The 15574-nt window shown below is 48.7% G+C and overlaps 1 protein-coding gene across 17 annotated transcripts in view; it reads right to left on the bottom strand.

Annotated features, from left to right (window-relative positions):
* Positions 1-15574, bottom strand: part of ZNF618 (zinc finger protein 618) — a 184782-nt gene that overhangs the window by 73461 nt on the left and 95747 nt on the right. The window lies entirely within an intron of this gene.

Below are 15574 nucleotides of genomic sequence, written 5' to 3'. Positions count from 1 at the left end.
ACAGGACGGGGAGCAGGGCATCTGTCTGTGCTCCAAGACTCAGCCTGAGGGCCACTCCACCTCCCCCAAAGGCCACTGCTTCTTTACTCTAGTACTTTAGCCACCTGAAACAATGTTAAGGTGGGGGGGAAATCTCTAATCACAGTGTGTAAGCAATGACTTGGTTAACTCCCTCTAGAATAAAACCTCATTAAAAGACTCCAAGCATTACGAATGAGGGTTAACTGCCCTCAAGGTGAGCTTAAATACACTCTTCATGAATGCATGGCTACATGGGGTGTTAAATGAATTAACACACATCCAGCCACGATTTCAGGGGCCGTGTTTACCCTGCTGCAGAGGCTGACCACTGCCCTAGGCCTCCAGCTCTACCCAGCTGCCCACCTACCGATGACCTGAGTACAAATGATTATTATTCGTAGATGTTGGCAGGCTTCTCCTTGGCAATGCTTTCCAGGTCCAATGAGGTTTGTGCCTCCCCCATTCCACCAGAGCTGTTCTTTCCAAGGCCTCCTGGGACCTCCATTCTCCTAGATCCAACAGTCCCTTCTGGGTCCTCACTGAGTTCGTCCTCTATCAGCAGCCTCTAACGAGCTCCCCTCTCTCCTCCTCCAACTCTTTCCTCACTAAGCTCTGGGCCTGCCCGGTGGGCCTCCCACCTTCCAGCCACTCCCCCATCTTCTGCTGATTCCTCTTCACCAACCCAACCCTTATATGTCAACCTGCCCCAAGTATCAGTTCTAGAGCCTCTTCTATTTTTATCCATACTCACTTCCTACATGATCTCACCTAGATTCATGCTTTTAAATATTAACTATGTGATGATAAATCCCAAATCATATCTCCAACCTGGACCTCCCCCCCGAGCTCCAGACCCGCATGACAACTACCCGCTGGACACTTCCGCCTGGACGCCTAACACGCACCCATATTTACAGGTCCAGACTGAGCCGCGGCTACGCCCCTTCCCCCAAGTCAAGAAAACAATTCTTCTGACTCCAATCCCAGTGCTCTTCCCGCTAAAACCCGCAGCCTGAGACACTGTCATGAGATAACGGCAGTCTTCTCCACTTCGGTTAGTATAATTCCACCCCTCCAGCTCCTCAGACCCAGACTCTGGGAATCATCCTTGTCTCTTCCCTCTCACTCTCTACGAAGCAATGTACCAGCAAATCCTATCAACCCCAGCTTCAAAATATGTTCAGAACCTGACCACTCCTTACCACCCCACGGCCACCACTCTCGTCCAAGCCGCCTTCCCCTCTCTCCTGTCTTGCTGTAGTATTCTCACAGCCCGTCTCCCTGGTCCTACCCTGGCCCAACGCCCCAGAACTGACGTTCGACACAGCAGCCAGAGCCATCCTATTCAGCTAGGCCAGCTCGTGTCTCTCCTCGGCTCAACACTCATTTAGGGGTCCGTGTCTCACTCGGCGCAGCCGCCGGAGTCCTCGCCCCGACCCTCTGGGCTCTCTGTGACACGCCCCACACGCCTGCGGACCGCATCTGCTCACACCGCCCCTCTCGCTCCCCCCTCGCTGGCCACACCAGCCTGCTCGCTGCCCCCTGCGCACGAGGGCAAGCTCCTGCCTCAGGCCTGAAGCGCTCTGCCCTCCTCCCCAGACGTCCCCACAGCGAGTTCTCCACTCCTCCAGGTCTCTACTCAAACATCCCAGTGCCGGCAGAGAGATCCGTGGCGGCCTGATCCAAAGCGCCAGCCGTCTCAGCTGCACCCCAGCTTCAGCACTCCACACCCCCTCCCGGCTCTACGACTTCTGCTCAGCGTTTACCCTCCATTCATGAAACATGCTTGTTACTTCCCGTCCTCTTCACTGTCTCCCCAAGCAGAATGACAGCTACAGGAGGACGGGGACTTTGCCTCCTCGGTTCACTGCCACATGCCAGCACCTACGGCAGCGCCTGGCACGGGGGAGGTGATCAATAAGCACCTGTTCACTGAAGGAGCCAAGAATGAGCCCTGCAAAGGTCAATGCCATTGTGGCCTTCGAGGCGTCTCCCTCTACCCACCCCCCCCCAAAAGAACTGTCGATGGCTGAACTGCTTCAGCTGATACCCAGGACTGAAGGCAGCAATGTCCCACCCATCTGGCCCTCGGTACAACACGGGCTGAGGACGTTTCACCGGAGCCAACGTTCTGAATAAGTGAAGTTTATTCCTGAAGTGGCACAGTCTTCTCTCCATCCTTTCCAATGGAAATTTTCTTAAATGTAACGCACTCTTCCTACCTTCTAAATTGCCAAAATACAGCAGCCTTGGCAATGCTCTAACACCAACTCTTCTTTTCCTCCAGCTTTACTGAGATACTAGTGACATATAACATGTAAGTTCAAGGCGGACAAGGTGATGATCTGATATTACATAATGACCTCAACTCTTGAAGATGCAGGGTCACCATTATATCTTCCATCAGCAGACTCGGGCCCTCAGGCAGGCATGGGGCGCTGACACCCTGTCTCAGGGTGACAACTGCCAGGGAGTCTGCAGCCTCCACCAGTGGCTCTGGGAATGCCCCCTCTGCTTCTAACAGGTCCCTGATCTGAATCTGCCTGCCAGTTCCATGCGGTTCTGGGAGACCTTCAGAGGTAAGGGCTCTACCCCACTGCTTTGTGTATCCCTGTGCCTAGCCCCTGGCTGATGTCAGCTAACATCTGCTGAACGATACAAACAGAAAACAGCACGTGCAAAAATGCCAGCATGCAGGGTGGAAGAGATGCCGGTGGCAACGATGCGAATAACGGGGTGAGTGAGGACAGGGCAGCTGTGACATACCAAGTGGCTAGGACGGGCCAGCCACAGTGCTGCTTCAGGCCATATGCATGCACTGTCTCCCTGCTCTTCACAATGCCTTACACAGCAGGTAGTTTTGCTCTACAGATAAGAAAACAGAGGACTGGAGAAACAGTGACTTGCTCATGGTCACACGGCTTTCTAGTGACAGAAGCAGGATTCAACCAGGTCTGCCTGACTCCAACCCCTGGGCTTTTTTAATCATTTGGATGATTTCTGTTTTTTCTCAAGAGAAGAGAAAATAATAAAAACACTTGTTGAATGAATGAACAAATAAATGACTAAATGACAGGAAGCTCCAAGGGGTGGGGAACGTGTGTATTCCCTTGTCTCCTACAGTATCCTTAGTATCTTGACCGAACAGGCACATGCTAGATGCTAAAAACAGGAACACGGAAATGCAAGAAAACAAAGGAATGGAGGGCTCCATCTCTGCCACAGAGAAAGGTGTTTGGGCTCCGTGTTCAGTGCTGACCTTCAACTCTCCTTGATGTGTCCTAGAAGGGCTGCTGTGCTCACACCTGTCCTTTGGATGTAAAGAGTCCTGTTTTTAGCCACAAGGACAGAAAACATAATGGGGACAAAGGTCGCAGCTTTACCACTAGCCTGGAAGGGCCAAAAGAGAGAAACTACAGCAAAACCCCAGTTTCCACAAACCCCAGTAACAAGGCAGCTGTATTTACGATTCCAACCATGATTCAAATCTTCACGCCAACACCCATGCCTTAATAACTCTCAGAATGATCTACTTCTGGCATGTACCACTGATATATTTTAATAAATAGTCAAGTAGAAAAGATTACATTAATAGATTAAAACTAATAACCTATTAAACAACTCTTAACAGTCTAGAAATTCAAAATAACCTACAATGCATAAATATATCATTAGTTTGAGTTAATTCTTAGGCACCTAATTTTCTTCAATGTATGGTGTCAGTCAGCCACAACGCTGGGTAATACTGCAGCTCAGAAAGACAGCATGAAGACTTAAATATTAAGAGTTAATTCCCTGGTTAATTTAAACCTAAAATAGAGAAAAGCAGGAGTCTGGAGCAATGCTGTCAAGTCACAAACTCTGACATGTAGCAGGTAGGGCCCTCTGGGGAAAGCTGGGAGCTTCTTTCAAGGGTGCCATGGCACATGGAAGGTTGGCCCAGGTCAGCAGAATTACTGTTAATAGCATCTTAAACAGATGCACTGCCTTCGTTTTCCAATGGGTCTAGCCTTGGTACAATACGTATCAGCTAGCAATGCGCACGGCTCTCTGAAGACCCACCTTGCCGCGGCTCTCCCTACACAACTTTGGGACCCGGCAGACTCAGGAATTCTCACCCACTTAGAATGCCCTTGACAAGCAGGTGGGGAACGGGAGGCCACAGAGGAGCCCATGCCCACTGTCCTGCATCTTCCGGGGCACCCGTGATGGCCCATGCAGACCCCAGAGAGCAGGTAACTCAACCACAGAGTGAGGCCATACCTAGGTTCTCTTGCTGGCCATATAAACAGAGGATAAATACACCCTTTCTGCCGTCAATGTTATTTCCTGCTGAGGCTGTCACTTGGCCTCGATCTCTGATGCCCAACTCCTCTGGCCATCCTCCTTGGAATGAAACGTAAAGAAGCTTCCCAACAGGACTGCTCCCCTTCTATCCTGCCCACATTGACAACTGATACCAGGAGCTGCCCAGCTGCTTAGAAAGCTCTGCCGTCCCTCCAATGTGCTCATCCCATCCTGGCACTACATCTGGCCTCCACCCCTCTGCTCTTCACCCACCAGTCCTTGAGATGGGCTGATGACAGACTGAGGTCTGGAATGCACAGCCAGCTCTGTCCACACGCCCTAATGTGAGCACCTGGGCCTGGACCCTCACTGCCCAGAGGCGTGCTGCCCCCGGACACACAAACGAGACTCCTTGCTACACAGTCCAGCCCTCCAAGGGGTTTGAGGATGATAAACTAGGTGTGTGGACCATTGCCAAGCTTCCTAACCTGCCCACACCTCTCTTTCCTGACGTGTAAGCACTAACCTCAAAGGGTTGTTTAGAAGATTAAAGCACAGGGTTTCCCTGGTGGCTCAGTGGTTAAGAATCCGCCTGCCAATGCAGGGGACACGGGTTCGAGCCCTGGTCCAGGAAGATCCCACATGCCACGGAGCAACTAAACCCGTGCGCCACAACTACTAAGCCTGTGCTCTAGAGCCCGCGAGCCACAACTACTGAAGCCCACACACCTAGAGCCCGTGATCCGCAACAAGAGAAGCCACCGCTATGAGAGGCCCGTACACCACAACGGAAAGTAGCCCCCGCTCGCCGCAACTAGAGAAAGCCCGGGCACAGCAACGAAGACCCAACGCAGCCAAAAAAAAAAAAAGAAGATTAAAGCACAGAGATGTTCATAAGGCGCTCAGCACAGCACCACACACAGAGTGGGACTCATTAACTGTTAGTTCTCTTCTCCTGTCCTTACCAAGCACTCGCCAGGCAAAATGTGAAAAGTTTGGTCCAACTATGAAAAAGATGAGCTCTTAGGCCATGGGTGGAGAACTCATAAATGAAGGCAGGAGAGCAATGTTTAGCCCCTGTAAAAACCAAAGGAGTGGAGGGCACGGCCCCCTACACGCAGCAGCGATGATGAAGAGGGAGAGGTGGGGACACACGTTGGCAGGTTCACTGCAGGATGGGAAGGTGGGCATGACCAAGATGGTAGGTGTGATGTACCCACGCTCTTAACCATCGCGGTTTGCATCGAACCTGGAGGAAGTGGAAGCCAAGGGGTGAGGATTTTTCTCTCCTGTTGGCAGAGCCAGACAGACAGTGAGGCTGTGGATGTTTCCCGAGATACTTTCTCAGATCGAGGGCCCTTGTCATTAAGGGGCTCAAGAAGCAACCAGGTCAGATCATCCTGGTTCCATTCTCAAGAATGTGCTTCTTCAGGACAAGACTTCCAGATGCTCTGAACTGGTAACTGCAGCTTCACAAGGAGAACTTGCTTAATTTGCTCAAGGAGCACAGGTGGGAAACTTGAGTTGGGTGGGTGGACTGAGCCCAGGTTCCCTAGAGATCCCAAGCACTTCCCTTTGTTGGACCACCCCAAGCTCAAGAACGCAGTACCATTTGGAAAAAGGATTTACCGATTTTGATGCATATGACTTGTAGTTTGCATTTCTGGGGCTATCTCCAGAGGACAAATCCAAGGATGTCTGAATTTTCCAGAATCGGCCCTATTTGTGCAGAGGCTAGGCTTAACAGTAACTGATTAAGCAGAAAGTGAACTCTGCCCATCCAGAAAAGCAAGGGGTCCCTTTGGAGCAAGTATGTGAACCCTCAGAATCAGCCTGCAATTTATGATTTTTGTAAGCCAAACTTTGGCCCAAGCTTGGTAGGGTGAGAACACACATTTCTGGAAATCAAATGAGCTCCAATTACAGGAACATAAACCTAGAGTCAAGATGAAGATGCAGTCTGACTAAAATATACCCAGAGCTGGTTCTCAAATAATTCATTCTGCTAATACCACACTGGTCATTGACTAGCATCAGGCCTACTGAAACTATTGAAATTTTGTGCAAATAAGGTTAATTTGTTTAGGGCTACTTTAATTTTCCTGCTGAAAACCAAAATGCTAAACAAGAAGATATTATTTTTAAAATAATTATGCAGCCGTACACATGTGATTATGAGATTAAACTATCCACCAGTGGAAAATCTTGGCTTAAAGAACAAGACTCAGCAAGGCCCAAAGCCATTTGATTATTTGGCTGACGGTGAATGAGTCTATTTCCCAGTTCTCTTTGAGGACAAGGGATGCCAATCACTGCCTCAGGTGGCCCCTGGCAGGAGCAAGTGCAGGACACAGGATGTGGATCATGTAGCCCCCTCCACAAACACGAGCTCCACTCCCACCCACACTCGTCCTCACCTCCAGCCTCTCTCCCATCTCCAGGCTCTATGAGAAATCAACTGCCCTTTCTCACCTGTTGAGATGGCCCACACTCTGTCCGCGGAGTGTGTTTTTCTCTAAATAAATCCACTTCTTACCTATCATTTTGTCTCCTACTGAATTCTTTCTGCGATGAGACATAAAGAGCCTGAAATTCATTAAGTCCTGAAACCAGCTAGACCAACTTCCACTCTTCGTCAACACCGGTGGGGACGTCTTCTGTGCCATTTCTTTGTGACAACTTTTTGGGCACTAATACCTGTTTGGGGGACCACCTTGGAAGGGATAACATCTAAAATCGTAAGCGCAAATCTTGACCAAATTGCACGGTGGAAAAGTAATTTAGAACTTGACTTGTCACAAGGATGAATAGAAATCTTAAGTGTCTTCTCTGCAAACACTAGTAAAAAGGATTTAGCCATCTAGATAGGTGACATTGATTTGTTCCATCTGCTAGAAGCCTAATTTGAATCCAACCCCTTGTAACTGATGGCTTTCATGTTGTACCTGACTCAGGGCTGAATTTTTGGAATGGGAACTATGAGGCCTCTGTGTTTGTGTGTTCATATGTATCTATATGTGTGTTGTAGGTGTATGGTATTGCCAAAAATTAATTCGTAAAAGAGCTCTACTTAATTGGCTTTTAAAAAATTAAGCACTTATATAAATACTCAGAAATAGAAAATAATCTGGCCAGAATGAATTTCAGGTTCATGGCATCTGGAAAATATTCAGTACTAAACTGATATCTGGTACTGAAGGTGGCTAAGCTTGTTGGTTTGATTAATAGAGACATGTAAGAGTCATCCGTGTTAAGCATAATACTTCTGTTGTACCGAGGTTTATCAGAGGTCAAATAAGACCTTATTCTATCTTCTACAAATTTGTCAACAAGAAAAGTAAATGAGAAAAAAACTTTTAAGAAAAGTAAGATATGTGTTTTTAGTAAACGAAGGTGTGAAGAATGAAAAAAACTGAAAAGAGTTATGCATGATCATTAGTTGGGTAAATGGATTTTGTCAGGAATGGGCTAAAACAAGACTGGATTTGGTTTCTCCCTCCAAAGTTTTCTTGAAATGCTGCTTATAATAACAGATAGTATGAGTTTCTTTGCCTGTAAGTGATCTGTATTTGTTTTTGAGATCTTTTGTAACTTTGATTAAGGAATAAGTATTGTCTCACAGTGACCTATGATCTTATTTGACCAAATGTTTTAAAACTTTTGACAAGCTCCTCAAATACCAAATTTTAATTAAGTTTCTTTTGATTTCCAGCTAACTGTGGGGTACTTTAGAGATCCCCTGAGGTATCTTTAAGAGAAATATTTAACTAGGATTATTTGGTATGTTAAGTTAAATGTAATCATTGGTAATTCTGGTTATTGTAACCAACTTTCTTTATCCATTACACTGTAATCAGATGTTTAAACATGCATTTTAATTCTTCTGTCATTTAAAGATACTTTTGTACTCTGATGCTGTTACAAAAAGTGCTTCATGATCAAGAAGATTCATAGAAAGGCTATGGAAGCAGTTACAACAGTTCCACACCAAGATGATGGCTATGTGAGGATTCCAGCCCATACTGACTTAAAACAAAGAGCTGCCCTGCCCCTGGGGCCCCTAGATCAGGCATCCAGAGATTTTTACTCCCTGACAGGCAGGGTCAATGCCCCTACTCAGCCTGGAAGCAGTTACAGAAGATGGACCATCGCCCTTCTGAAACCTCAGATTGGGACTCGAACCTGGCCAAAACCCACAGTCTTCCAACTGAGATCACACACCGGGTTTCAGGACTTAATGAAGCTCAGGTTCTTGATGTCTCATCGCAGAAAGAATTCAGTGAGAGAAAAATTGATAGGTAAGAAGTGGATTTATTTAGAGAGAAACACACTCCGCAGACAGAGTGTGGGCCATCTCAGACGGTGAGAAAGGCACCAGGGTATGGGGTTGTCAGTTTTTATAGGGGTGGGTAACTTCATAGGCTAATGAGTGGGAGGAGTATTCCAGCTATTTTAGGAAGGGGCAGGGATTTCCAGGAACTGGGCCACCACCCACTTTTTGATCCTTATGGTCGGCCTTGGACCTGTCATGGCACCTGTGGGTGTGTCATTTAGCTTGCTGATGTGAGCATATACTGAGGCTCAAGGTCTGGTGGAAGTCGATTTGTCCGCCATCTTGGACCCATTTGGTTCTAATCAGTTTATGTCATGTCCTTGGGCTATGTCATTCTTTCAGAGGTTGTGCCCTGCCTCCTTCCCTTACTTCTGATTCCCAAAATATGGGAGTAAAATCTCTGAGGGGGTAATGAAACAGGAGGGAAGGGGGCAGGGCACAACCTCTGAAAGAATGACATAGCCTGAGGACATGACATAAACTGATTAGAACCAAATGGGTCCAAGATGGCGGACAAATCGGACAAGTTGACTTCCACTAGACCTTGAGCCTCAGTATATGCTCACTGTAACACATCAGCAAGCTGAATGACATACCCACAGGCGCCATGACAGGTCCAAGGCCGACCATAAGGATCAAAAAGTGGGTGGTGGCCCAATTCCTGGAAATCCCCACCTCTTCCCAAAATAGCTAGAATACTCCTCCCACTCATTAGTCTATGAAATTACCCACCCCTATAAAAACTGACAACCCCATACCCTGGTGCCTTTCTCACCTGCTGAGATGGCCCACACTCTGTTGGTGCAGTGTGTTTCTCTCTAAATAAATCCACTTCTTACCTATCACTTTGTCTCTCACTGAATTCTTTCAGTGATGAGACATCAAGAACCTGAACTTCATTGAGTCCTGAAACCAGGTGTGTGATCTCAGTTGGAAGACAGTGGGTTTTGGCTGGTTTGAGTCCCAGCTGCATGGGCTCAAGTCCCAATCTGAGTTTTGGCTGGGTTCGAGTCCGGCCATGTGGGTTCAAGTCCCAATCTGGGTTTAGGCTGGGTTCGTGTCCTGGCACGTGGGTTCAAGTCCCAATCTGAGGCGCACGGTTTCAAAAGGGCCAGGTGTATTACATCGCTGGAGAAGGAACCTCATGGGCATCTTAAACCTAGCCACTTACTTTTTGGCTCCTAGAGGTGAATGCTAAGTGGCAACAGAACTTTGCTGACACTGTGTGAAACTGAGCAGGACCCTGTGGGGCCCTCCTCAGTAGAAATCATTTCTGTGTCCCCATTTCTTGTTTGTAGGAAAGAAGCTTCAGCCTCCTAGACCTTCCCTGAGTAACAAAGGGCAGATTCAAACAGTTGCTTGTCAGGGAGGGGAGGGAATGCAGAAACAAAGGAAGAGCAGTGAAGAAACAGAGGTGCAATAATAAAGCAGGGTTCTGGGTTTTCCTCAAGGAATATACATAACAATATCTCTGAGTTCTTCTGCAGGAACTAAGGCCCCCATCCAGGCGGAGGTTGGTAACTTCAGGCTGAGTATGATGCCTGGAGCGGCACCCTGTTACCTCACCACCAACCAATCAGAAGAAAATCTGCACACAGTGGAAGATAAAAGACTCTGACCCCCTCCCCAAATGATTAACTGCGATAGATTAACTTCCCCTTTTTCCCTTTAAAAACTTTCATGGTCAAGCAGAATCTTGGGAGTTGGTTCTTGGATGCGAGTCCATCTTCTCCCCAGGTTGCTGGCCTCCTGAATAAAGCAATCTTTCCTCTCCAACAAAGAAAAAAAAAAAAGAAATCAATTGCCACCCACTGTTCCCTCCTCCTAGGAATGGAATTCAGCATCGTGGTGAGGGTGGTGATAAAAACAAGCATTTATTGAGCACCTACTATAGGTCAGGTATTGTGCTAAGGGTAGACATATCATTATTACTGCACTTAATACTCACTGACACCACTATGAGAGAGGTATGAATATAATCCCCATTTTACAGATGAGGAAACTGAGGTCAGGTAACTAGCCTAAGGTCACACAACCAGGCAGTAGAGGGTGCCAGATCTGAACCCAGGTAGTCTGGGCTCAGAGAGAGGGTGAGTTAGATGCCCAGCAGACCAGGCATGGAGAGTGGGAGCCACAGGGACCATGCCGCTCCACTCTGGGGCTCTCCCAGGACCAAGCAGGAGGCTGTGCATTTTGGATGCAGGACTTACACAATGCTGTGCTGAAATGGATTCCTCAGGCCTGAAAAAAAGGGCCTTTTGGAAACTCCCTTCCAAGCCTATCTTCTAAGCTCCTGCCTGTCCTGAACCCTTGGCAATATGTCTTGTAACATCTTGCCCCCTGCAGTTTATTCTCCTCCTGGCAACCAGAATGATCCTTTTAAAACCAAAGCATATCATGTCACTCCTCTGCTCAAAATCCCCAGTGGCTCCCCATCTCACACAGGGTAAAAGCCAAAGTCCTGACAAAAGTCTCCAAGGCCCTACGCAGCCACATGGGCCTCCTTGCGGTTGCTCCAGTAACACTCCTGCCCCAGGGCCTTTGCACCTATTGTTCCCTCGGCCTGGAATGCACTTCCCCCAAATGACTGCTTGGCTCAGTCCCTCACTTCCTTCAGATCCTTGTTCAAATGTCACCTTCTTGCTGATACAATACTCCTTCTGACTCTCCCAACCCCCCTCCCTGCTTTCCCCCTACAGCACTTTTTACCAAATGGCATACAATGTGTTTTCAGTATTTATTATGTCTCCTCCACTCCCACTAGAACATCAGCTCCACAAGACCAGGGATTTCTGTTTTGCTCACCACTGTATTTCCAGAACCTAGGTCAGACCCCAGGACTTAGTAGGCACTCAGTAAGTGTTTGTGGAATGAATGAATGAGACTTGGTCTTATCACCTTCTCCCAGACCCCAATCTCCCTGTCTAGAAGATCCTGATCACTTGTTAGGCAACTGGTACACCCGGTGAACAAGTGAGTCCCTCAGCTTCTTCTATCCCTGGCTGTCTTATCTCCAGATGAAAGGGTTGGGCCAGATTATCTACAGAGTCCTTCCAGCTCTGAAAACCTTCAACTGACAAAAAAAAAAGGGCATAATTCCTCATTACAGCAAGCCTGTAGCTACATTTACTTGATTATGAAAACTGCGTTTCCTTTAGAATTTTCCACACTTAAGGCCCCGCAGCCTCCCACGCTTCTTAAAATAAGTGACGTTTGGCTGCAGTTGTGCTACGTGATCTGTAACCTGCACACTAGGTTAGCATTAACCTCAAGTGCTGGAATCAATGGTCTTGTAAGATCGACCCAGGTTGGGTTACAGGGAAGTAAACCAAACCACAGTTAGTTGTTTCCTAGGATCAGAAACACCACCTCTCCTTGTCCCCCTCAATTTGACACTCATTCTTTAGCAGCCCATGCTGTTGGTTTTGGGGTTTAGCCAGAGGCCCTCTGGAGAAGGAACGAAATTAGGTGTTCTGGGCCAAAAGGAAGGAGCTGGGACGAAAGCAGACCCTGGTGTGATAACACAGCATGTGCGGCACGGCTGGGAGCAGGGAGTGGAGGCCAGAGGGTCACAGGTCCTTCAAGGTCAGTCCCGACCAGGGCCATCCAGCCTAACTCTGACTTCAGGGAGCCTCGGGTCTTTGTCTCCCCATCTGAAACAGGGACTGCATGAGTCTAATGTTCCATCAAGTATCTACAACTCTAAACCCCACCTGGCCAATCTAACCCTAGGCCGGGGTCAAATTCACCAGTGGCGTCAGCTAAGGACTATGTTAATGTTCTCTGGACAAACGTGCAGAGATGTTTGAAATGCAGAACTTACTTCTCACACTGAAAGCTGGGTCACGCCACAATAATGCTGCTTTGGTCCTTCAAAGATGCTCTGTTAGCTTTAATGACAGAATCAGTATAAACGCACTTGGGAGCTCCTTTGGAGGCCCTGCCTTCTGGACGAGCCCCCAGCCTATGGCCCAGCCCTGGTCCCCTAACAGGCTCCTCTAACCTCTGTAAACTGATCACTTCCTGGGGGAAGCAGGAGGGCACAGTGGTGAGGCACCTGCATCAGAGGAGTCAGACCTGGGCAGGCACGCTGGCTGTGCTGCTCACTTCCAACTGGGCAGCCTGATGCCTGTACACCTCTCTGGGCCTCAGCTTCCTGAGCAGTAAAATGGGAATAATAAGCGCATCCTTCACAGACCTGTGATAAAGATTACGTCAATTAATAAATGTAAATCACTTAGCTCAGAGCCTGACTAAATGGTAGTTGTTATTATTATTATTAGAAATGTTTTCTTTACATCTCAAGTCACACACTAAGGTCTGGGCTGGCCCTTCCTGGTGTATATTCTGGCACTGTGGTAATAACATGGGGGGGCTCCATCACTGAGTATATGCAAACCTAGGTTAATCAGGCAGAGCAAATAGATGGCACACATGCCACCTCCCGCCTCCCCTGACCGGGGCAAGCGTCTCTAATCTATCGCAGCACTCTTCTCCCTCTCACTACAGCCTTGGGCTGATAAGACTCAAAACAGAGCTTCAGGCACCTATGAGCACGGTGGGGAAACCCGCCTGCTGTGTTCTGATCACCAGGCAGAGATGCTGGTATGGGAGAGATTCATGCGTTAGCGAGGGAGGGCAAGGACCACATCCACATACAAGTGATGAGGAGTGAAGGGAAATTTGTCTCCATTCACTGCTGCAGACCCAGCACTTTGAACAGTGCCTGCCACACAGCAGATGCTCAAATATCTGCTGGATGAATAAATTAGCATCTAATCCACCTGAGTCCATAGCACAGAGCACTGGGGCTAACCTAGCAGGTGCTCAATGAACACGAGAGGGCAGTGGGGGAGGCTGGCTAGATCACTTGAGTACAGCATCACCGTGTAGAGAAAGCACTGGCTTAGGCAGGGTCAAGGCCTGACGCTGCCACTCACTCAGCACATGACCCTGAGCAGGGCCTTTCTTCACCATGTGTACAATGAAGGGCGTTGGGAGCGGGGAGGGGAACCTGACAAAGCCCAAGGCCCCTTCCAGTCCTGACACTCAGATCCAGGAAACTCTTCCAGGCACTGCCAGTCTAGGGACACCCACTGCCCCGCAGGCCATAGCCTCATACACTGTTCTTACGCAAGATTCCACTACCAGGGGCCCAGGAGAGAAACACAAAGGATCTGGGCAGCTGCTGGCCACGCGAGTCACTATCCAGATTCCCAGGCCCAAGCCTGGCCGTGCAGCCCTCCATTCCAGCCCACACTCCTGACTCCTACATCATGCATCTTCTCCCATCTCACTCCGTGTACCTATCCCATAAGCACTCACTGAGCACCGGCTGGAGGCCAGCCCACAGCAGTGAACAAGACAGACGTGGTCTCTGCCTCTGGAGTTGGCAGTCAAGAGGCAGAGAAAAGTACACAAATACGTGGAATAATTGAAGAGCATAAACAGGCCATGAGGGACACGGGCAGGGTCGGAGGGGGTCAGAAAAGGCTCCTCAGAGGGGAGGATGGAATTGAGACCTGAAGGATCAAAGGGCACGAATCATGGGAAGATCAGGGAAAAGAACATCCCAGGCAAAGGAACGGCAGCTGCAAAGGCTCTCAGGCCAGGGGTTGGCAAACCATGACCACTTGTGTATTTACGTATTATCTATGGCTGCTTTCGAATTACACTGGCAGAGTTGAGAAGCTGCCACAGAGACCTATGGCCTGTGAAGTGTAAAATACTTTCTATCTGACCCTTTCTAGGTAAAAATGGGCAACCCCTGGCTTACAGTGTTAGATAAATAAGAGAAGGTCAGGGTAGCTAAAACAGACTGAGCAAGGGGGAGACATACGAGGAGACTGGGGAGGTGGGTGGAAGCCAGGCCATGGTGGCTTGGGTGGGACACACTGACCTCCAGCCTGGTGTCTCCTGCAAACGGGGGCCAGAGTGATCTCCCTGAAACACAGGGCTGAACACCTTACTCTTCTGCTCTCTCGGTTTCCCAAAGCACGTTGCACAGAACACTGGCTCCATGGGATAAACCTCAATAAGAGCGTTCCATAGTTAAGTAAGTTTGAGAAACATGTCATTCCCCTCTCTCTCTCTCTCTCAGATGCTCTCAAGCAAACACACTAGCACATGAAATGCTTGGAAAAGTCCCACAGCAAAGAAATCTGTTGACTTTGTTTAACTCACCATCCTTCCAATTTATTTGGCCATAGAACCCCTTTTTTTCCATAAAAATGTATTAACATTTAAAGAACTAGTGTTCCATGTGCTAAAGGGCAAACTCCTCTGCTTGGCACACCCAGCTCCAGCAGGTCATCCCAGAGCCTGTTCTAGATTTTGAGGGTGTGGCCTGAGGAGCCATCTCTCTAGTCTGTCCCTTGCCTTCTTCTTGCCTCCAATGCCCTAAATAAAGGTCATCTGGCCACTGCAGCTCTGCTCTACCTAACGAACATCAGCAGCAGCACTAACATTTACACCAAGTTAAGTGCCTGCCTGCGCCCCTGGTGGCGGACGTCTACTACATGGGCCTGTCCAGCATCGCTTTCCCCCATCTTTGGTAACGACAGCCCAGCTCTCCTATGGGGACCACCCCTCCCCCATCTCCTGCCAGCTCCGAGAGTGAGGTCTGGCTAAGCAGAATATCCCATCCTCCTGCTTTGGAGGGATGGGTTCAGGATACGAGCGCAGGACCCAAGCGGTACCGATGAATTCCAGACTAGGATGGGCGTCCCTGGAGTTCACAATGCAGCAGCCGAGATATGGGATTCAAGCCCAGGTCCTTCTGCCCAGTCTTGCACTTCTTCACCGTAAGTCTCCCCCAACGTGAGCGGCCAAGGCCAGTTCAGCACTGAGTCATCCTTAGATTCCAGTCACAGGTGTCCAGAGAGGGCACCAGGAGGGCTGGAAAGTGCTACCCACAACCTCATATCCTCCAGG

Source organism: Balaenoptera borealis, assembly GCF_965194805.1.
Source record: "Balaenoptera borealis genome assembly, chromosome: 8".
Taxonomy (NCBI): Eukaryota; Metazoa; Chordata; class Mammalia; order Artiodactyla; family Balaenopteridae; genus Balaenoptera; species Balaenoptera borealis.
Note: the sequence above shows the minus strand (reverse complement) of the source record. Positions and strands in the feature narration are given on the sequence as shown.